The sequence below is a fragment of the Ostrinia furnacalis genome, unplaced genomic scaffold, assembly GCF_004193835.3.
Source record: "Ostrinia furnacalis isolate ACB-3 unplaced genomic scaffold, ASM419383v2 OfSCF7556, whole genome shotgun sequence".
NCBI classification, from domain to species: domain Eukaryota; kingdom Metazoa; phylum Arthropoda; class Insecta; order Lepidoptera; family Crambidae; genus Ostrinia; species Ostrinia furnacalis.
In genome coordinates this window covers 629,184-654,199 of record NW_021137795.1, presented here as the reverse complement: position 1 = coordinate 654,199, position 25,016 = coordinate 629,184, and positions in this window count along the sequence as shown.

The following is a 25,016-nucleotide window of genomic DNA, read 5'->3' as shown; positions in this document are numbered from 1 at the left end:
TGTAAACATGTCTCAAAGCAGCATACATATTAATGTCCTTCATTACGTATGTACTTACAATGTTGCCTTTTCAGCTTATGAAAGAAAGGTGTAAATAAGTCCTTTCCATTTTTTAAGTTCCCAATATGGAACGTTGCCTACCTACATAAATCTAAAAGATAATTTATTGCTTAAAGTAAAAGAGTATAAAAAGTAAGTATATTTTGATAAATTGTTAAAACTTCCTTTTTGTACACTTGGGTCTCTGAGCCATCGAAGTAAGTAACAACATACTTAGTTACGTACTTAATATGTATGTTGATATATCCTAAAAATATAATGATAAGGTATTGCATTCTGTGGTATTGCTGACTAAACTGCACAACATTTTTGTATTAAGTATTATAGACTCATCTTAGCTAGCAGAAAAGTTCTTGCGGCGACCACGGGCTGGAAGACGTAGCGTAAGCAGGCCTCCTACTAGGTGGACCGACGATTCTGGTAAGGGTCGCGGGAAGAGCCTGGATGCGGGCAGCGCAGGACCAAGACCATGCATTGTGGAAAACTTTGGAGGAGGCCTTTGTCCTACAGTGGATGTCATTTGGCTGAAACGAACGAACGAATCAACGAACGATGTTAGTAGAAGGTAGTGCTTTTTTTTAATATTATTAGTAATGTTCTGATTAATTCAAGAGTTTTTATGATTGAGCTTTTTTTTTATGTGCAAAGAAATTACTAAGACGTGAAAAGCTAGTTGCTATAAAAAAATACAGTCCACGATAATATTAGAAAATGATGAAATTAATAAGAAAACGCTAACAACATTTTCAATTTGCTTAACTCACATTTAGACACTTTCTTTATTTGCTCAATAAATTGAGCAGAACAAACTTAAAAGTTTATATTTAAATCTGAAAATGTGACCAGGAATTGAATTCACTGTTCATATTATCATCATAATAAAGTAATTTCCTTCATTATTATAATCTCTACTGCATTCGAAATTGCATGCCAAATAAACCATAATAACGCGCACAATATCAAATAATCACTCAATTATGAAGTTTCCCTACAAAAAGCTTGTAGCGACATACCTCTTTAGAGTTTTTACATCATCAGCGCTTGCGCCGCAGCCTGCGCCATTTTCCGAACGCATGCGAAAATATTCCGGGAGTGAGGGAGAGAGCGCGCGCCGTAGTCGGAGTGCGAGCGGGACGGACGACTCTACGTTGTTGCGGTAGAGGTCAGGGAACCACAAGTGGGTCGGCTCCATCCTTCCACAAGAGTAGGCCCCAGTTGAGTGACCTTGGTACTCTAGAAGACTCGATCCAAGGCGTGCAAATAGTTACAAGGCGTTTTAACTATTTACATTACATACTCTCGGCTAATGTTTTTGTGACTTTCGATACCTTTGCTACACTACTATAGGTTTCGTAGCGAATTATGCCAAATTATCATGAAAATGTTTACTTATAATAAAATATAAATCTTTTATTTTCTTTTTTTGTGTGTGGCAATCGAGGCTAATTCTTAAACCGATCGTTTGTGAAGATAGATGACGTTCGATTTTTGTTTTAGGTCAAGTCTGGGCGTTAAGCGACTCCAGCGCAGCGCGGTGGTTGAACTTGGGCACGAAACACGGTTTTCGAATATGGAACGCAGTTTGGATTTCTTTTGAAGGCAACAAATGATATGCGCAAATGTTGACATGTCTGCGTCATTTAGGAGGACAGTCATGACTAGAAAAAAGTTATAGGTACAATAACCTGTTATGAGATGTAGTATTATTAATGTATCAATTTATGTGTACTAATTGAGGAAACTTGTTTTGATCTAGGAGTAGACATGAAGTCTATTTCGTTAAAAAATTGTTATGAATTCCTTAAGATATTTTATTTAGATTTTTGACAGTAGGATACGAGTAGATGGATATTAATCATACTAATTATTCTTGAATACTTAGGTAGGTACAGTCTCCAAGATGACATTAAACTTATTTAATGGCTGAACAACACTAATGTAGTAGTAAGATTAACCCGAATTAGAAAGTCCGAAATTTAAAATTACCATGAACCATTTTAAGGTCAAAACATTCCAGTGAACTCGAGTTCATGAAACAATGATCCGTGGGCATACTAACTAATTGATGCGAATTATATTTTATCTGTCCGTTTGAAATTTTGTCTAGGATTATTTTAATGATGTGTTAAAAAATGGAAAGTTGAGTCTTGTTTTGAATTTAATGCATGAACTTCACTATTTGATTTGACCACAATCCGGTGTTAGCCAAATATAGATACGGATAGCAATTAACGGCATGTCGAGTATATTTTACAAAAATAAGACAGTGCCTACATACTAGGAAAGCAATAGTTTGTTGATTAAATTAATTTGTTGATAAAATTCATTCGCACTATAGCAACATAAGATGCCAACGCCAGTACTTAGCTAGACGTGCTGTCGCGTCGTCTGTACATACTAAGCTGCCTACTTCCAAATAAAACGTACTGTCCTATTATAAATTGCTGCTTCATATTTAGACGTACAGCGAGGCATGCTCCAGCATACGAGTTGCAATACTTCCCAATGCGTCTCTATTAACGATCACCAAATTCAAGTCTTGCCTGAATGACGCAACCGCCAAAATGGTCAGCGGTCATTTCACTTTGGCCAACTTACGCTTTGGACTATCACTTATCCCTTTCTACTCACTCCGAAGCAATATGAAAGAAAGAAACGCCACGACACCGATACTTTCTTCCGATACATCATGCCCCAAGCCTTCCGTGGGCCCCTCGAAACCAGAATGAATCTGACTGCTTTTTGAAGAATGTTATACCGAACTTGTAATATGCAATTAAGAGGCTTGCTTTGTTAATCGAGGCCTATATTTTATGACTGTGGATGTCGAAGATTCATCTTCCTGTGCTTACTCAAGCATACAAGCAGTTTTTTTTCATTAGTATGTAGGTAATTAAAATATTGTAGTTGTAGGCTGTTGACGAAAGATTCTTTAATAGAGTAATATATCAATTTAATACAGTTAAGGTTTTAAGATTCTGCATTTTATGACTCAATTGTTTTGTTATCTCATTTGAACTACCCTTGTTATGACGTCACGATTTATGACCGCTATATTCACAGGCCTGAATACGTATGCTAAAATAGACCTTTCCTCTTTCTTCGAAACCTTTACGGTTTTACTTTCAATAATACACAAAGACACAATTGAGTAAATGGAATGCATTACATTTGTGCATTTGTGACAATACAGTTAGAACAATAATTTATATTGCCCTTAGAAATAGAAAGTAGAGTTAGAGCAAAAGATTCTTGTGTTTTTTTTTTGTTTTCATCCTTTTATTATGACAATAAAGTGAAACCAAAAGGCCTTCTGTTTAACAAATACAATTATATGCAGCGAAAAGGTTTTGTCATGGTATTTTGGTGGTAGAGACAATAATAATAAAAGTACCTAACACGAATTCCTGGTTTTTTGTTTGCTCAAAATGTGTAAGAAATTACTTATATTTTTATTTATATTTATTTGATAGTTCACAGTAAGTATTTACTTATTGGATAAAGTTAATTCAAATTATTTCACGCTCCTTGATTTCTTAATTATGTAACCAACATTTTTGGAAAAGTCAACTGGTTCCTTCGAACCATGAATGTAAAATAAGAAAAGTAACGGTCCTCAGCCTACGCTTTATTAGCAAATCAACAGATTTGTATAATTAATGCAACTTACGTCCTGTTCAGAGAAAGAATTTCAATTCGGAGGTAATATCATCAAAATTCTTTACATTTTTTGTATTAAACCTAGTTTTTCCTAAAAGCTTAATTGAAAATTTAGGCTGAGTTGCACCACCTAACTTTGACCGTAAAAACGATAACCGATGGTTTTTGTATGGAGTTTGACAGATTTTTGACGTTTGTCGAAGTTAAAGTAAGATGGTGCAACCCAGCCTTAATAATTTTGACACCACTTTACCTAACTAAATGCATAAAGATGATAAAAAGAAGAACATACTATGTTATATCTATCTTATGAAAGAGCTTTTGTAACTTTGTTTATATCTATAAAAAACGTGTAATATTTTTTTTAAAGAAAAACAATTAAAATTAATCAGTTAAGTTTGAATATTGTTGTTAAATTATACCAAGCGAAGGCATATTTCAGTTAAGTTCTATGGACCCTCAAATCAGTAGTTTATCTCACCCACTCACGACGTTGTTTTCCTTATGTTAATTGAATTTTACTCACATGCGTCAAATTGCTTGCTTTTAATTTTTATTGCTCATGCTTATAAGTTACATTGCATGGAAGCCTTACTATTCCTTCTGCTCTCTTTCTCCATTGAAAAACGCTGGTTATGGTTTCCATCCCATCGCAAATGACATCTGTGGTAGACTGGAAATTATGAGGAATTGAAGTTCTATCCTTTACCAGATCGTCGGTCCATCTAGTAGGAGGCCTGGCCACGCTACGTCTTCCAACCCGTGGTCGCCACTCGAGAAATTTTCTGCCCCAACGGCCATCTTCTCTACGAGCTATGTGCTCGTCCACTGCCACTTGATTTTAGCAATTCTGCAAGCTATGTCGGTCACTTTGGTTGCGTTTGGTTGGAGCCTGGATGTAGGCAGCGCAGGACCGTTCATTGTGGAAAACCTTGGGGGAGGCCTTTGTCCAGCAGTGGACGTCATGGGCTGAAACGAACGAAGTTCTATCCAAAACCGTTACTCAATAAGTAAATATTTCCTGTCTGTCTTAAACCTTTAATAAGAAAGCTTTGAATTGCTGCAATATCTATGATCAGATACTATCAGATTAAGAGCAGAGGCGGTTCGAAATAAAAACAAAACCCGTTCCAAACCTTATGTTCCTTCATTTTAATGCACGATTGATTATCGCGATTCTGCTATCAAAACTTAGCTAGGCGTATATTTTTAAATCTTCAATCGGCAAATCGATGTATTAGGTCACCCTGATCACGTGGCGCCGCTCCTGTGGGCTGCTGTGCCGGCGCTGCTCACGTTGGAGCGCGCGCGCCTCTTTTGCGCCTCTGTGCATGTGTGTTAGGTGTTTTACAGGGTTGTCAGAGGCTAAAACCATGATTAAAGTATAGAATAACATAGGGTTACATATTATTTGATAGACATTTTCAGTTTGGAAGGAAATTTTACACTAGAAAAAGAGTTATTTCACCTTGTTGTATTTACCAAAAAACGGAGATTATGAGTGTCGCTATTTCAACTCAGAACACCTTCCACCTATAAAAATATTTTGAATCCTACACATTCTTAAAACGTTGTTAGTAAATAAGGAAAGATCGCATATTTTTGAATATCTAGACACGCGGCAGCGTGTCAAGCCAAGTTCTGTAAACTTTTACTACTATGGTGGTGGATTGAGAAGTGGAGAGTCAGTAGTAAAAAAGATTAATTGCGATTATTTAGTCATATTTCTTGCTTATATTTCATTGAAATTAGACTATTTATTGTCAGCCCTAGGGGAAGCCCTGAACTGGTTATGATGATCAATCATCCAGATTCATGTATTCTGTATACTATTTTGTTCAGAACGAGGGCCCATGGAAACTATGCGCCATGACGCCACCTCATGCTAATACGTTACATTGAACACATGCTTTCATTAATAGCATATGATTAACACGATTTGAAGACAAGTTATTCAACACTAAGCTTTTCCCGCGGCACGCATAGATTTTTATAAAGTTTTTCTTTTCGAATCTCTGTAAATTCCTGAAATAAAGCTTTCAGCGTAAGTGTAATTTTTTCCAGTCAAACTCTTGTTACATACATTTTTACGAAAAATATAATGGAATTAATCAAGATAATTTTATTATGATCAAGATTCATGTAAAAACGAAAACTCTTACGCATACGATCCCCGCCGTGCCAAATGTGGTCGGGAAGACGTCATCCCCCGGGCCGAACAGTCCGGGCCATTATAATAATATGTATGTAGTTTTAGAAACTGGATGAACATAAAAACGAACATTGTAATATTCTTTATGGTATACATACCTTAGTCAAACATTATTCTACGGTTTTGTTGTCCTTGCTGAATGTAAAAGTGATTTACATCTGAAAATTAGACAGTAAGATGAGATAAACATTTTGGTTTCATTGTTTTTAGAATGAATTCGTTATCTCCTATGCCCTGTATCAATTAAATCAACGGCAAGTGAATTTTACGCTGTTTTTTACTGGTTGATATAATAAAAATGCAATATATGGCGCTGTAAGACCTTTCGTTTTAAAAGCCACGTTACTTGGACACAAAAAAAAGTTTATACAAAACATAGATTTAGATAAAAATAATAAGTATGTATTTAGTTTACTCAACAAACATAATATTTTTAACTTTTACATTGTAGTCACTATAAACCACCTATATACATACAATTACGGTAACTAAATCAACTCGTAACGTCATACGGTATGAATTGTATTCATAAATTCCGAATAACTTTAAATAACTGGATAAATATAGGTGATTTAGTGCACTTGAAACGTTCTAAAACCCTTGAACCCATTCGTCAGATTGTTACATAGCTTTGGCTTAAGTACCTACTATTTTATGAACTTAAGTTTTCACTCTTTATTTGGTTGTTAGGTGTTTACTGTTTGTTCTCCTATTGTGAGACTCTACCCAATTGTTTTTAACTTAAGATATCCGATTGCGGAGCTTTTCGTCGCTACAGCTAAATCTGTTGCCATTAATTTTCTTTTGTGTCCGCTAATAAATTTAAACCGTAAAGCTCATTCGCCTCACTTGTACTCATTTAAATCGTTTTAAAGCTCACGCGCCAACATGCGCATTGCGCATGGACAGTTTTTATTCCCAAATATCTTCAAGCGAAGTGTCATCCATAATGTAAGGCTACATCGCTACTGTTTGCATTGCATTACCTCATCACCAGTTCTCACGAACAATCGTATACATTCGAGACACGCCCGCGCCACTGAATGCCACAGACAATACCAAAATGACAACTAACTGTTCTTGACGTCAAATATCGATCGAGCGTCGCGATCCTAAAGGACGATTGGCACGACTTCTTGTTTTTGAAGGTTGAGGGCGATTTGAAGGTTATAAATGCGTTAAACATGTTTTTATGTCGATAATTTTACATATTTGTTTAAGTATGTATCTTTATTTTATGGCACACGATAAAGTAGAGCAAAGTTATATTTTTCCTCAAGCAACGATGAGTTTCCTCAAAAAATTATATTGGGATTGTTATTATATGAATTAAAAGAGATAGATAGTAGTTACCAAATTCTATACATCCTACAGGACTACAGGTGTATCTGTCTTCTAAATAAATAGAATTTTCCTACGACAAGTACAATCCATCTTAATTACCACTTTGCGGTAGTACCACACCAACCACGGTAGTACCACGTACAAGTACTAACTTAAAACCAATATATTGCTCCTGCTTCTACGTTGTTAACAATATGGGACGCCTTATCTCGGTGTATACGTCTTCTGTGCGTCCCTCATTCGTCAGGCGCGGTACAGTAATTGCATACAAAGTGCAGACAGCACTGTGCTAAGACGACGCTAACCTTAATACTAATTAATGTTTAAGAATACTTAAAAGGCACTTATTGAGAGACTGACATCAGTCTGAGTAGTTTAAAAGCTAATCCAAACCTAATAAGAGAATAACTTAGCCAGTGTAATGTTGATAGATGCCATGAAAATTCCAACATTTACAAAAACAAATACCTACTATTACTGTCAGCGTCTAAAATATTTGTATCTTATCATCATTACCTATTCAAGGATCAATATAACCAAACCTGAAGCCTGTAGCAAAATACGTAAGTATTTACGAATCATACAATTAATTATATTATTTAAAACAACTAAATTAGCTTCATTAAAAGTCTACCATCATAATTGCTTACTATTTCGATGTACACTATAAATATTCATTGCAGGTATAATCGCATGCTTATACTTAGTAAACGACGACCTGTCCAAGTGTTTGACTGTTGGTAACTAGAAACCAGTTGTAAATGAGCTAACAGAGGACATGTTTGCCGATGAAGTCAGATTGCTATGTCCACATAACATTACCGTTTGGTCTTTATTACTGCTCTACAGTTAATCTAAGCCGTTTAGATGCCTATAAGCGGATCTAGCTTGTTTTTTATCCTTATATGAGCTACCAGGAAATATAGCGATCAGCGAGTCTCGGAAAACGTAAGCATCTCCTTTTTATGCTAAAGTTGTAGGAGATTATTATGCAACTTGAAATCATGGTACCAAATTACGGTCTGGCATGGCTTTTTAGGCCGCTACCAACCAGACGTTATGGAAATCATTGGGGGAGGCCTATGTCCAGCAGTGGACGTCTGGTGGCTAAAATTATGAAGACGATGATGGCTTTTCAACAAGAATTTTTTTACACGCAGCGGTGTTCATGTTCCAAATATGTATCAAATTGCAAATCATTTCCAAATAAATAAAAACTGAGCAGTTTGTCACCAACCAGTGCTTAAAACTCCTTACTAATTAATTTTTATACGATTAGTTGTTCTTAGATAATAATTAAGTGAAGTAATATATGCTCTGTGTTACCGTGGTACGAGGCAAGAGGCTTTTATCTCGAGAGGCTGGCCGGCTTATTTATAGAGGCAAGATGGCCTGAGATCGCGTCCGGCATAATAATGAACCACTGCACATCAAAACGGTTTCAGTTGAAAATTATAAAAGCACCATTTCATAACAATGGTTTCAAACTAATCAATTCGTCGGCCGTTTGGTGTAGTGGTTCGAAACGGACTACTATTCCGGAGCTAGCGGGTTCGATTCCCGCACAGTACAAACATTTGTGTGCATGAACATATTTGTTTGTATTGGACTGGGTGTTTTCTATGTATAATAAGTATGTATTTACAAAAAAAAAAGTATTTTAAGTATGTTTATATCCGTTGTCTAGTAGGTACCCATAGTACAAGCTTTGCTTAGTTTGGGACTAGAAGCGCAGTGTAAATGTCCAAGGATATTTAATTAATTTTACATTTGACTAAAAACAAAACACAGTCGTTGAAAAGCAAAAAGTTTCTTAGTGGCCAGGCGCTAAGTTTGCTGTAGGTGCAATTAAATATTTATTTTCACACATGCGATCTTCTTTTATTTGAAAAAACAAAAATATATTTTTCTGAGTCTGTTGCTGCACATTATCTCTATGGAGTTTTTAGTTTAATTTATATCACCAATCCTATTTGTACTACATTATATTCATGTCTCTAGTTTTTTTTGCTTTTTTTCTGCTACAGCTAACCAAATATTATTATCTTCAACATTTGTCGCCTGAATCATAATCTGTTTGTTTTACTTAACCTTGAACCTTCCCTTTTTGTATCCACGTATCAGGACAAGGCCAGTGTCATACATTGTATTGTGCCCGACGCCTCCAGCAATAGCGACCAAACCATAACAATACGGTGGTCATTACTCACGACCCACTATCAACAAAGGTCATCGTGGTATTAACGAGCAGTTAACTATAGAATTTGTATGAAGAAGCAGACCAATGTTTATCTTGGTACATTTTTGAATTGTCCCTAAGAAGCTGTGACTCATCAATCAACAGTCAGGATTGAGATAGTCCACTCCTACGCGACATCCTAATTGGTAGCTGTCATTGACAACGACAAAATTAAACATATTTTCAATTAGACCGAGTTTGATGAGATGTTTTAATATTAAATATCTACATAATTAAAATGGAAAAGGAAGTCACTTTAATATAATATCAATAAAAAACAAATGATTTTTATCAATAGATACCGTAGGCGCGCATAACAAGTTGAAATAGCACCTTCACCTCAATCTTCGATTCCTAGAATTTAGTATTCCCGCAGTTATCTGCCTAATTTAACATTCCGCTCCTCGACGTTCACTATGTTGGCAATGTTTATCTAACTAGGCATCAAAGTGGGCAGTAGGCACCGAATTGACCTAGCAAATAGACTCTTGAATGCCTGATAAGATGACTAAGCCCTTCCACTAGCCAATTTGGTTAGTGCATATTCCCCGCACGTCTCTCTGTTTTAGGACGATGAATGGCAAGTGCTTCCAAGTAATCTGATAGTACCGTTATGCAGAGACCAAGCAGACGGCGACGGGTGTTATGTGAGTATCTGCAATCTCACAATAACATACACGTATTACGCGACAATAGTTCACATGCAATTATTGTTTGTAGGGCGCCATCAGCAGACGCACCGTTAGGCGAGTGCAAGTTCTTCGGCGTAACAATCGCTAATTAAAATCTTCGTTGGTATTGTAATCGGGACATTAATATTTATAATGAGGCTGAGGTTGCTTGAACAATAAAAACAAGCATTCTACCTAATCCATTTGGATAAATTAAAATACATACATATTACAATTAGATTAAAAAATCTCCTCCATATGAATTTTGACACACCAAATACTTATATTAAAGTGTGCCAAAGAGGTCCCCAACTCAGAATTATTCGTGAAAATTGATGCCACGATGCGTATTTTCAGCAGAGTACTTTGAGTCTCTACATTCCACCCATTTAAGAACCTAAATAAAGAGCAGATTGACATATTTCAAATATTACTAATTAAAAGTTTGTAAGTCCAAATACTCGTGATATTACATAAACATGCTGCATAAAAGCAGATAAGATAAACTAAAAGCGATAAAGCCTTGACACACGCTGCGCTAAACCGTGCCTATACGGTGCTCGGCGCAGGCGCAGCTAACGGCGCGCACGCAAGCTTTATGTCACTCGGCCTTGGCCTAGCGCTCGCGTTACAAGAGCAACGGGCCGCGCGACATAACTGATGACGGCGGGGCAGTTGTAGACTTCTTCCGGGCTGTAGTTTTTGAACTTGGATTTAGGTCGTGTCAAAAAGTTTCACTGCTGGATGCTATCTGTCATTCTATAATGGAGTGTGAATAGTAAGGGTTCTTAGTATAATCTCATCTTTATTTTTATATAGTTATCTCGTTTAGTATTTGAGGGTTGATCTTGGGGAAGTAGAGTTAGATATTCTTTCTTGATGTGGTTAAGGTTTTACCTAATTACGGACGGCCTTTTTGTTTCTGAATAGGTCAGTAGAATTAGATTTTAAATCGGAAATGATTCCTACAAAAGATTTTATTGCTTTAGGGTACTTCTCATTTACACTCAAATTTGATGGTCACACAATAATAGTTCATAAACGGTATAAGTTAGAACAATAACTTTGAAATCAGGTGATAACATATCTATTTAGCTACATACAAAATAAATTTTATCGTAATAGAAGCAAAAATAATACGAAAAAATCACATNGTTCCGAAATTAGTCTTATTTCCATTTAAATTAAGTAATATTTTTTATGAAATCAACATTATATCAAATATTTAAAACAATTGAAATGTGATGTCACGAAACTTAGGACCCCTCCCACCCCTTGTCACACTATGTCACACTTTGTCAACCCCCTCCCCCCTCTTTACGTGTGACGTACTTTATGGATGACCCCTTAGATTAAAAGACCTCCTCCATATGAATTTTGACACACAAAATATATTAAAGTGTGCCAAAGAGGTCCTGAACCCAGAATTAGTCGTGAAAAATGCCACGACGCGTATTTTCAGCAGAGTACTTTGAGTCTCTACATTCCACCCATTTAAGAACCTAAATAATGAGCTGACTGACATATTTCAAATAATACTAATTAAAAGTTTGTAAGTCCAAGTACTCGATATTACATAACACTACATTAAAAGCAGATGTTAAACTAAAAGCGATAAAGCCTTGACACACGCTGCGCTAAACCGTGCCTATACGGTGCTCGGCGCAGGCGCAGCTAACGGCGCGCACGCAAGCTTTATGTCACTCGGCCTTGGCCTAGCGCTCGCGTTACAAGAGCAACGGGCCGCGCGACATAACTGATGACGGCGAGGCAGTTGTAGACTTCTTCCGGGCTGTAGTTTTTGAACTTGGATTTAGGTCGTATCAAAAAGTTTCACTGCTGGATGCTATCTGTCATTCTATAATGGAGTGTGAATAGTAAGGGTTCTTAGTCTAATCTCTTCTTTATTTTTATATATATAGTTATCTCGTTTAGTATTTGAGGGTTGATCTTGGGGAAGTAGAGATAGATATTCTTTCTTGATGTGGTTAAGGTTTTACCTAATTACGGACGGCCTTTTTGTTTCTGAATAGGTCAGTAGAATTAGATTTTAAATCGGAAATGATTCCTACAAAAGATTTTATTGCTTTAATGGCTTCATTGGTTTCCCATTAAGACTCTCCTAGATTTTCGACTTCGACGGAGTTGTGCTTAAGTGGTGGGAGCCCCCGAAAGGGGCGTTTTTTCGGTTTTCTGGTTATACCGCGTAAAGGACTTACCCTAAGGTTACGCAGTATAACCGGAAAACTGAAAAAATAATAAAATCTTTTGTAGAAATTATTTCCGATTTGATTCATTTTTGTGTTTAATTCTACTTTCCTAGAAACCTTTATTTTATTTCTTGCTCTCTTTTCATTTTCAAATGTCCCGTGCGCTGCGCTCCTATCTGAAACTATCCATATATGGATGAATAAAGTAAGAAAAATTAAATATAACAACACTAAAGAACTTATTTTAACTTGTGAATATAAAAATACTCTTCGCGTAAATGTTTTCTGAAGTCAGCAGATAAACGATCAAAGTGTGTACTCCCACGATGTTGGTTTAAAATTTAAATATACTGTTAAAGTGTTTAATTTGCATTAACCTCTACTTTGGGCTTGAAGGAAAATAACAATAATTTATTATGAAGTCCCTCTCCCACATGCTAACGATTATAATCGTTTTTGAGTTGCTTTGTTTGTTTATAAAACTTACAAAAATTCAAAGTCAAACTGTAAATCAACATGATGTGAGAAGTAAAACGTTCAATCAATTTAATTGACAAGGATTTAGTCATTACGCTACCACTGATCTAACAAAGTATAGGTACTTAGACAACAGAAATTACGGTATGGAGATAACGAACAGTGTAAGTCAATTATGTACTGTCAGTAGCAGAGTGTATAAATAACAGCTTGGAAGCTGTATGCAATTTGATGCACCTGTGCTAACTGCATGTTAGCCCATTAGATGCATTTATCTCTGCATAGCAAGTAGGCGGAAAGAAGTCATTTTTGCAACATACCTATTTGACGGCATTGAAGAAGAAATCTAGTTTTTCCTTTAGGCATGTTTGCCAACAATGTTTTTTTACATATCAACATATTTTCCTCTTTTTGAATTCTTAAGACTACGAGAACTAGCAAGACCATAATTGAGATTTAAATAACTTTAAACGTAATTATTTTTGAAATAGATATCAGTTCGATTCGTTCGTTTCAGCCAAATGACGTCCACAGCTGGACAATGGCGTCCTCCAAGGATTTCCACAATGACGCTGCCCGCATCCAGGTGTTTCCCGCGACCATTAGGTAAGTACCAGATCTTCAGACTACCTAGTGGGAGGCCTGTCCACACTATATTTTATGTCTTCCGATCTAAGTGTCCGTTTACATGATAATAAATAGCTGATTTGATTTAATTATTTCACTAGAGGTAACCTAATCCTTAGAACAACTCTGAAGAATGTAAGAGTGTAATGCCCGTTTTCACCATCAATCCCTAATTTTTACGTGACCCCTATGTAAACAAAATTCCTGTTATTTGTTACCATAGGGGTCACTTAAAAATTAGGGATTTATGGTGAAAACCGGCATTATTTGTAACGACGCCCTAGTTGTCTCTTTTAGTATTGAATGTGTTAAACTCAATAATTACACCTATCCTTAAAGTTTTCAGTTGGTAAATTCAAACAGGCTATTTACAACTTTATTTATCACGTCTTACTTAATCGATTGATTCACTAGTACAGCCAGCACATCAGACAAAACATTTTTGTTGCAGAGTAGCATCTATTACCACACCATAAGATGCAATGTTTATCTTTAAGCAAAATTTTACCGTGCCCTAACAGACCATGGAAAAGCGTAAGGAACTCAATTAAGGATCGATCCGGAGTAACGGCGAGAGACTACGGACGTGGGCGGCTAACTTTATTGCTCTTATTCGATCTATATAAGATAGATAACTGCGAAGGTAATCAGCGTCCATCCACTACTATGTTGCTCTAGGTTTATTGTATATTGATGAGTGTTATTTAGATGTAGCTGAAGGATTCCATTACGTCGATAGACTGTGGCTATACTCGTATAGATATTAACTTTAAGACGCCTAGATACATTATAAACTTTATAAGCCCTGTAATGACGCTCCATCCATACTCTATCGTTCATTCGTTCGTTTCAGCCAAATGACGTCCACTGCTGGACAAAGGCCTCCCCCAAGGCTTTCCACAATAAACAGGCGTGGGCAGGCCTCCTACTAGGTGCACCAACGATCTGGTGAAGGTCGTAGGAAGAGCCTGGATGCGGGCAGTGCAGGACCATACTCTATAGTTTATTGTAATTATTTGGACCAATCACTAGCTTGAACCTATTTTAGATTATGGATTTATGATTTTGTAATAGGGTCAATAATACAGATACACCATTCCCAAAGGTCCCTCATTAATTTATTCAAAAGCAGTCGATGTTTCTGTTGATCAATAGTTGCAGAAATAGATCGTACAAGAAAACTAAGAGGCTTTTCTTCCTATTTCAAATCCCATCATATTTAGAACATCGCTAAAGATTATCTTATTCATTGTACCATTAGCATAAGTGGACGCTTACGTGCTATTAAATTGGCAATTGTAATTAGTAGTAAACATCTCCTATAACGACCATCGGCCATAAACAAGGCTTTACTGCCAGTTTATGTTGCTAGAAGCAATCCCGCGTGTCCCTAATTAAATGTATTAAAATATCAGTTCCATGGCATAATGACCTAGTATACAGGGTGTTTGGGTCTGCATAACAATAGACCCTCTTGCATTGCTAAAAAGGATTTCTTAAATTTATTTTTCGAAACTTCTTTTGGACAGTTAAGTAACATTACTCTATCGCGTAAAATCATGTTAGTCCAATCAGTTTTATTCCTTGAAGACTAAAGAATTTGTAAATTATATGTATTGACTTAAGTTCTCTTGGATGGAGCCTTATTCCTCAAAAAGGTTTCTATCGAATTCAAGATATTTATTGTGATATTGGTTAAAAATCTACCATTTAAATATTGTCTTACAACCTGTATACGTGTGGAAGACATTGTGATGGAATAGTTTAAATTATTCACACTCAATCTTCGTAGATTACCTAATAAATTCTTGACAGTTTCAATTTGAATATATTGGGCTAAAATAGCCCATATTTATGATTGAAGTCTTTAGTCGTAACTAGAAGTTACTATTATATTTACTTCGATGTCAAGAGGGTATCACTGTTCCAGACTCATTATTGATTTATTCCTGAAAATAATAGCTAAAAGCTTTATATTCCCTTACTACCCTTCAAATGAACGAAATTTAAATTTTAGCCAACCCGTCTTTAAAATCTTTGAAGCATTATCATCGTAAAAATAAAATCCTTTGCTTACATGGCTAAGAATACCTAAAGCACAAAGATCCGGTTAATACATTTCTGCTAAATTCACAATGTGTTGCCATAACGAATGTATCTCAAAATCAAGGTTGTGCATTGTGGCGAGCGCTTTGTTGAACGTTGCGAGTGTTACGACGCCCACGCGTTGTTCTTTGTGGAGAACAAAAACTGCCTGATGGATGACTGACAAATCACAGCCCTTGCGCGGAGTTGCTGATAGGGTTACCAATTTAACAGAAAAAAATGCGATTTTTTTCATGCTATTTTGCATTGCTATTGCAAGTAAATACATCCCTTGCTACTTTGAGGAAAACTCAATAAGATTAATCAAAATATCAAAAATCAAAACTATCTTTATTTGTTTAGTAGACTTATTAAATTAGTACTTGCAAATCGTCAAATGCTCTTAAGGAGCCTATACATGTCTCATTAAAAAAATTTTGCTTAGCATTTTTGTTCATCCAAGTCAATAGGCACTTGTGATTATAACATAATAGGTAATATATAAGTAGTATATCCGTTAAGCTAGCACCCATAACACAAGCATTAAGTTGCTTACTTTGGGGCTAGCTGGCGCTGTGTGAAATTGTCCAAAGATTAAAAAAAAAAAAAAAAAAATAGTTGCCGGCTGAGCCAGGTCAGGTCTTCGGCCTATAGTGCAAAAATATACTATGTCATACAACATAAAAGATAATATCGGAAAACATGCAATAATTGTAAAAACACTCAACACTATTATTGACAACCTTACATTGAAGCCTACAAAGAGGGCACTGTTCTCATTTATTGGTACAAATACAAATGTGTTTTAAAGAAACGGAAAATCACTCGGATCCTTGACTTGCGCTAATGACCAGATGACGATTCGGCATCGCAGCGGGAGTATCAATCAACTGGACGATGACTAAAAGCCATACTTCATGAAGCAAAAGCAAAAGTATTAAGGTAGCCCATCAATTTTACTGACCAATGGGTCTGAAAATGGATTTGGCTCAACTAAAAAGTATTAAAATTGAGCTTTTTTGCAACCAACTAAAAATCAATTCTAAGTATACCTACGTTACCTATGATATTAGGTGACCCCTATTAAAACAAAATTCCGGTTATGTGTTACCAATCCGGTTATGTGTTACCATAGGGGTCACTTAAAAATTAGGGATAGATTTTGAAAACGGGCATTAGACGCCTACTTGTTTTTAGGGCAACGGCTCTGTCGAATTATGTCGTTTACCTACATTGCTAGAAGAGAAAAAGAGGTGAGGTATTAAATCCTTTTTTGTTTTGAGCCGAAGTGGCCCTCAGGACTAAAGTAGCCCGCAAATACGGTAATTAAAAATACATAACGCTCAAGAGAACAAGGTGAATCATAACGATATCAGACACGCACATCAAAATCCATGAAGCCGTTCAGGCTACGGAAGGTCACAAGACAATGAAATAGACCAAAAATTATTTTAATACAGATGCATGATGTCAAGTTTGTGTTTGATAAAAAACATTGTGATTTAGTTTGATAGTGAATATAATTATGTATGTTCTATGGCTGAAATGAAGATGATGATGATGATGATAATAATATGTCTTCGTTCGTTCGTTCGTTTCGGCCAAAAGACGTCCACTGCTGGACAAAGGCCTCCCCCAAGGATTTCCACAAAGACCGGTCCTGCGCCGCTCGCATCGCAATATGTCTTATTTGTACATAATAGATCACGTACTTAAATCTTTCATTTAATCTACATTTGTGTCTACATATTCCTATTGCATAATGCACCTACATTCTACGCTAATACCTACCTATAAGGTTTATTAAGTATTAAAAGTTCTTTAATCTGGGGGCACGGCAGTGCCCCCACCAAGTCGAGCAAAAAAGCGGCACGGCCGTACCATCCTTTTCTCGAAGCAATTCAGGCCATTTTCGACCGCCTGTAACTTCGTTGGGGATAAAACTAGAAGGCTGAATTTTTATTAGCTATGCAGGCATTGTAAAGACACGGTATATTTAAAATTTCATTCAATTTGAACCAGTAGTTTAAGAATTATAACGGGTCAAAGTTACTTAATTTTGTCNATCCAACAATATCGGAGAACATTTCCTCAGTACGACTGAATCGCGACTCACCTGGCGTCGCGGGCGATGTTCGTTTCTGGGCATATCGCGGAGACACGCGCCACGCCCCCGTTTCACATCTATTCCCTTCTATGATCTGAGGGCGAGCGCTTTGTTGAACGTTGCGAGTGTTGCGACGCCCACGCGTTGTTCTTTGTGGAGAACAAAAACTGCCTGATGGATGACTGACAAATCACAGCCCTTGCGCGGAGTTGCTGATAGGGTTACCAATTTAACAGCAAAGTTGCGATTTTTTTCATGCTATTTTGCATTGCTAGTGCAAGTAAGTACATCCCTTGCTACTTGAGGAAAACTCAATAATGTTAAAATTCTGCTTAGCATTTTTGTATCATCCAAGTCAATAGGCACTTATGATCATAACATAGTAATATGTTCGAAGTTACTAAGCTTCACTGTTCTAATATTAGTTTTAACTGCTTTTAAGTACAATAAGTATAGAAGATTAATAGTTCCCGGCTGATCCAGGCCAAGTCTTCGGCCTATAGTGCAAAAATCTACTGTCATACTGCACACGACATAAAAACTACTACCGGAAAACATCCAAAAATTGCAAAAACACTCAACACTATTTATTGACAACCTTACATTGAAGCCTACAAAGAGGGCACTGTTCTCATTTATTGGTACAAATACAAATCTGTTTTAAAGAAACGGAAAATCACTCGGATCCTTGACTTGCACTAATGATCAGATGACGATTCGGCATCGCAGCGGGAGTATCAATCAACTCGGAGATGACTAAAAGCCATACTTACTTCATGAAACAAAAGCAAAAGTAGTAGGTAGGTAGCCCATCATTTTGATTGACCGATGTGTCTGAATATGGATTTGGCTCAACTAAAAAGTATACAAATTAAAATTATAATTAAAATTGAGCAAACTATCTTGTAACCATCTAAAAATAAATAGGCGTTTAAGCAACATTGTCCTGTCGAAATATTATGTCGTTTATCGATATTGCTATTTGCTATGAAGATGTGAGAAATCCATTTTGTTTTGAGACGAAGTGACCCCTAGGGCTAAAGTAGCCCGCAAATACGGTAATTAAAAATACATAACACTCAAGAGAACAAGGTGAATCATAACGATATCAGACACGCACATCAAAATCCATGAAGCCGTTTAGGCTAAGGAAGGTCACAAGACAATGAAATAGACCAAAAATTATTTTAATATAGATGATGTCAAGTTTGTGTTTGATAAAAAACATTGTGATTTAGTTTGATAGTGAATATATTATGTATGTTCTATGGCTGAAATGAAGATGATGATAATGATGATGATGATGATAATAATGTCTTCGTTCGTTCGTTTCGGCCAAAAGACGTCCACTGCTGGACAAAGGCTTCCCCCAAGGATTTCCACAAAGACCGGTCCTGCGCCGCTCGCATCGCAATATGTCTTATTTGTACATAATAGATCACGTACTTAAATCTTTCATTTAATCTACATTTGTGTCTACATATTCCTATTGCATAATGCACCTACATTCTACGCTAATACCTACCTATAAGGTTTATCAAGTATTAAAAGTTCTTTAATATGACTTTACCTGTCAATATAACCTTTACTTTGAATGGTTGCACATCTATCGCTATTTGTTTTTTCATCAATTTTGAGTGCTTTATTAATTTTGAAGAATGGACCCACGTCAAGTTATATCGAAAAAGTATTAATAATGCAAGAAGAGTATTCTTATAGATATAATCATTATGTCAAGGTTTTAAAGCAAATACTAAAAGCATTTTAAGATAACATTGTTATTACTGCCTTGTCACAAGGAACAAAGCTGTTCATGTTTTGATAATAAATATGTATGTAGTTTAGGTTTTTTGTTACTTTACTTCTAGAGCAATTTGTTTTTGAGAGGAGCATGAAAAGGGAAAAAAACACTAAATACCTATACTCGTGAAATTCTCAACTCCTTACATAAAAGATACGTTTAGCCATATTTGGTCATGTCACGGTCATGTGATACGCAATTGAAAGTTCATAAAGGTGCTTACAAATGTAGGAAATACTCATATCAGTTACTGCAGCCGCAAGAAAATGGTTGCATCCCACTTTTGTTGACTGGTTCCGAAATTACGAACAAAAAAAAACTTCCATCAGGAACGCGATTGTGATTCTACATGGGCGTGTGTTCGCTTTTTGGATTTTCATATGTTTCACAGATGCCTTTACATGACAGATTTTACATCATATCAGTAATCGCCTCATTACATGTTTTAATTGGGCTGGTAATGCTGGTACCAACGCAGGTGGTCAGTTTTTCACGAAACGCGTGCCGGAAACGCATGCGGGTACTGGACATGTGCACTTATATTTTTATTACGCAGTTTAATTAACGTATTATATCATTAGCTGAATTATGTTTGAGAAGTATTAAATTATCATAAATATATCGGCTGCTTGTTAAAGATATGAAGAAGTATGTTTTCAACTAAAGAAACCAAGTGAAATTCTCCAAAATAGCTGTTTTACTTTTCAAAAAGAAAATAACAACGTCGACATGACGATGTTGTGTTGTGACTTCACTTGTTTCAGTCAACAAGATAGATGAAGTCGAAATATACGAGATCTAGGCTGTCTAAATAATAGTTTTACGTAGTACTCCTATTACATATTTACTTTTAAATGTATGTCAGCCTACGATAATAGATAAATCAAACAAGCTAATACTACTTATTACCGTGCATATATTTTACCTAGAATCATTGGTTATGTACCAACCGTTTATATATCTTTATTATTGGTAGGTATAGTTGTAAAAGAGTGTAAGTAAATGTATTTATAACTTGCTCCACAGGCTGTACACACAACAAGTAACAACGCAATAAGTAAGAATTTTCCTGTTCACTGGTGTTTGTAGCTATAACGGTAGGCAACGTCATACGCCTCTGTGTGGGCACTTATGACACTTATTATTATAGTAAGTCAGTAAGTGCAGTCTGTGGACTCACGTAACATTTATTGTTATGTATCGTTAACAGTAATGCTGTGTAGTAAAGCCATATAATATGCTGCAAATGTAAGAAAATCGACTCAGAACGTTTCACTCAAGTAGAGCGAGCTAACGGAAATTCAAATAAAAAAAGGGTGCGAAGAAATATAAATTGAATGACGAAGGAATCAAAGCTAAACTATTTCTTTTCCTCCTTTCCTTAAAGTGAGGCACTTTATAAATTTAAATGAAATGACGTTTTTGCAGTTCTTCCAACAAGTTTCCTTCGTATTTATTTAATTTATTAAGTTAAATTAAATTAACGTTGTCTGCAAGTAAGTAGGTAGGTACTACGAATTAATGGATTCAATAAAAGCTCTGACATAACTATATGATCCATATTACAGAACGAAGCTCATTAAAGCTTTTGATTCATGAATTGCTTTTTTAATGTTTAGACCAATTACAGAATCTATGGTTGAAATTAAATCGAGTTCTGAGCGTTGTTTTGTACCTAACTAATATGTTATCTCGTGACGTGTATAATCAGACGTTCGCATCATGGCCGAAGCAGACCTTGACCGTGACTGCGCAGCGGTGCGCTCCACTCCCGCGCACCCCACCATTTCATCGCGGGCGTGTGCGCAATGAACATGGAAATGCAGAGGCATCATGTCTTTGAAATGTGCAATAACGCGAAATGTAGCCTAAAACCTTAAAGGCAAAGTTTTCTATAGGTAGGTACTATAATAAGTACGCGTTCTTTGTGGATCTTATAAACAATGTAATCTAAGCCTGCATGTAAGTAATGCAACTGCGAAATTTTGTTAGGATGGACTAAAGCTAGTTACAAAAATCAAACGAAGTGTGTAGGTTGATAAAGAGGACGTCAGAGGGAAGAAAAGTTCACCCAAATACACGAAACTATGAATTCTAATATTGCCCTAAATATTTAAACCTGAAATTGTAAGCAATAACTAGTTAATATTTTTTTTTCTAAGTTTAAATTACTTGGAAAAAGGTTTGCTTTATTGAAGAACATGGAGCTGATTGGAGAAGCTGTAGGTGTAAACTATCATCTGATTGTCATCTCTGCAACTTGCATTATCTTTGTCAGATAATACGCGGCACACTTGGTAGCAATTCGTGTCGCAAAATTACAGCCGCTTGTGTAACGCCGCGCAATACTCGTACTTATGATGATCTTATCATTGCCGACGGTGCCGCTTCTGCATTCGCTCATTATGATGCAAGGTGCATCTAAAGATGGTCTTTAATTAAACGATTTTGCTAGTTAACTCCAATTTAAAACGCATTTTTTAAAATTAAAATATGAACCAATTTAAAGAGCGACTTGCAAAAAGTCACGTGAATATAAATGCCACAAGTTTGCATAGTCTGTAACAAGTAGAGTTTTCAGAATCAGTGTATTTTATTTGTCTTTTTATCAAATTAATTGCAAATAAAATGCGATGTGTATCGTGCATAAAGTCACGTAACATAATCGCCACAAGTTTGCCGAGTCAGTAATAGTTGAGTCTTTAAAATAAGTTTACTATCTACCTAACTATTTTATTTGACACAATCATTTTGCACTACACCGAGAACGCGTTATTCATACCGAAAAAGGGCATTTGAGTCTATAGAAACTATACTAATATATTTAAACAATAAGAAAAACGAAACATTTCCACTGCATTACACCTTAACAATGTTAAAAACAATTCTAAGAACCTTCGTAATTGTACCTTTAAGCTCACCAGCTCCTTTAGGAGCGAGTTAATATAGGATGTAAGTTTTTGCCGCGACGCCTGCACAGGACCGGTCGAGTCCCGAGCCCAAGTAGGTAACTACATCGGTATAGTAAAGGTTGGACCAGACAATCGGGAACCAGTACCGCAAGCCAAAGTCAAAAGATAAACGACTCTGCTTAAGCTGAATATCGTCGGTGACAACATTGCAATAATTGGAGTACATACATGTACACTGCACAGTGCACAGTTTTGGTATCTACAGGTACCTACTATGGATGACTTTTCGATGCTGCTGCACTGCAGTTTTGGTACTACGGTAGGTACTATGGATTCTTTTTTGCTATTTCAACCATGGTAACTTCAGGGTAAATCTACGAATTTATTTTTCATGGGATGCTTGAGTCTTGAATTTCTGGATTTGTGTTTTAGCGTACCGAAATACAAAACTTTGTAAATTTCGAAAGTGTAGGTAGGTATACAAATGCGGTGTATTTGGTAAGTTTTAAGAATCACTGAATCAATTAAAATAAAATGTATTCTGAATTAAGAGAGGTAGAGGAAGGAAAGACTGATATAAAAACCTTGTAAATTACATAGTAGTTTATTATTCCGGTGACGAGATTCTGTTGCTGGTCTTTTTTCGCCAAAAGTTTAGAAAAGTTTCAGTTCTCATGAACCATTGAACATAAAACAATATTTAAGCATACTAGAGTGTATACAAATCCTAAATATATCTTTACAAATGCGAAGAAGGACAACATAATGACCACATAACGTGAGTCAATAATGGCCAAGCAAAAACATCGCTAATCTATGGCATTATTTGCACACTACTAGACAACACTGCCCACTCAGTGCCTGCTTAATACATACCTAGATAATGTAGGTAATATCTACTTGTAAAAGTTTGTTTGTTATTATATTATATCAAGTCAAATCTTAACTAAATATCAGCTCATCTTATTTACCCATAAACGATACAAACTGTTTTGAGGTGAATTGCCTATAATGTTGCAACACTGAAATCAAAGTAGGTAACACTAAATGTAATATAAATCGACACCCAATCCACCAATCCCAAAAATATCGATTTCCATCCGAAAACACAACATAAAACATTACAAATAATGGGATTGAAAACGAAAACACATTTAAGCTTGCATTATTGAACGTTATTTTAGGATTGACACTGAAACCTCGAAGTGATCAAGTTATTTACAAAAAGTCTCTTTTAAAATGTTTTCAAAGCTCTTCATTTATGAATGTGGTTGGAGTCATAAATGAAGCCGGATTGTAGTGTCACCTTTTATGGAGGAGAAGTGCAACGCAAACAGCTCAGATTATGTATTTTTTAAACATTCGAAATTCAAATTGCAGATTCACACAATTTGATTTTTATTTTTATTGCACTCAATTTGAATTCGAATTTTAAAATATTCAAATTACATTCATTTGAGCTATTTTTAATCTGTCCCAAAACTTTTATGAAATTTAAACTAATTCTTTAATTAAATCTTCTTACCACAGATTAGGACGCTCATATTATTTTTAATTCGTCCTACTTCTCCTTAAGTATTTATTCTTTAGTCTTATATTACAAAATATTTTTCAATGTTTTGTAACAAAACTGGGTTGACTAATTTAACTATTTCGGTGTACAAATCACACTCTACAGCCTTAGAACGGAAAAGGTAACGCTCTAATGAGAAAGCATAGCGTCAAAAGTCTACGACCTCTCGTCACGACGCGATGTGCTAAATCTGTCGGGTGACAGCCGTGACATACCACTATTGAGTTATTTGAACTGGAACTATCGGTTAGAGGTAGAGGTGTACGACATTTTGGCGTTTAAGTGTTAGAGTAGCGTGTTTCGAGCACAAAGTTACGCTAGACGGGATATTTTTTGATGTTAGATAATTATGCGTTAAAAATATTCTATTTATACATGTTTGGTTATCTCTCGGTGCGGTTAATGTCAGTCCTTGGTTTTTACATAAACTCTCTGTAGGAGTTTCCAAAAATTATATTAAAATTGATTTTTGAAGGGTGAAACTGCATTGAATAACATAATATGTCGAAAAGAAAAAACCCTTTGTAGTTCGAAGAATGATGCTCAAATTAAAAACCAATTTTTATCTTTTTTGTGTCCACATAAATTGTAAAATAAATTGAATCAAATCAAAGCCTACAATGCGAAGTGATGGTTTCTGATTGTACGCAGTGAGTGTGCGGAGGTCAATACTCCTACGATATGTAGGCCGCCGCCAGGCCCTACTGTGTTATGCTCAATGACCACGTCGCAGAAAGAATGGTATTTCTTTAACGCAGACTTGGCACTCGCCCTTCTATTCGAATAATAATAAATTATCTATACTTATAATAAATCTGTAGAGAGGTCAATTCTGTACATGAAATATATTTTCAAAATAACTATCAGCCGGTAATTAGTGATCGATACTGATGCCAAAAATGCAATCAGTAAATTTTTTTTCTGTCTGTCTGTCTGTCTGTCTGTATGTTCCTTATAGAAACAAAAACTACTCGACGGATTTTAACGAAACTTGGTACAATTATTCTTCATACTCCTGGGCAGGTTATAGGATACTTA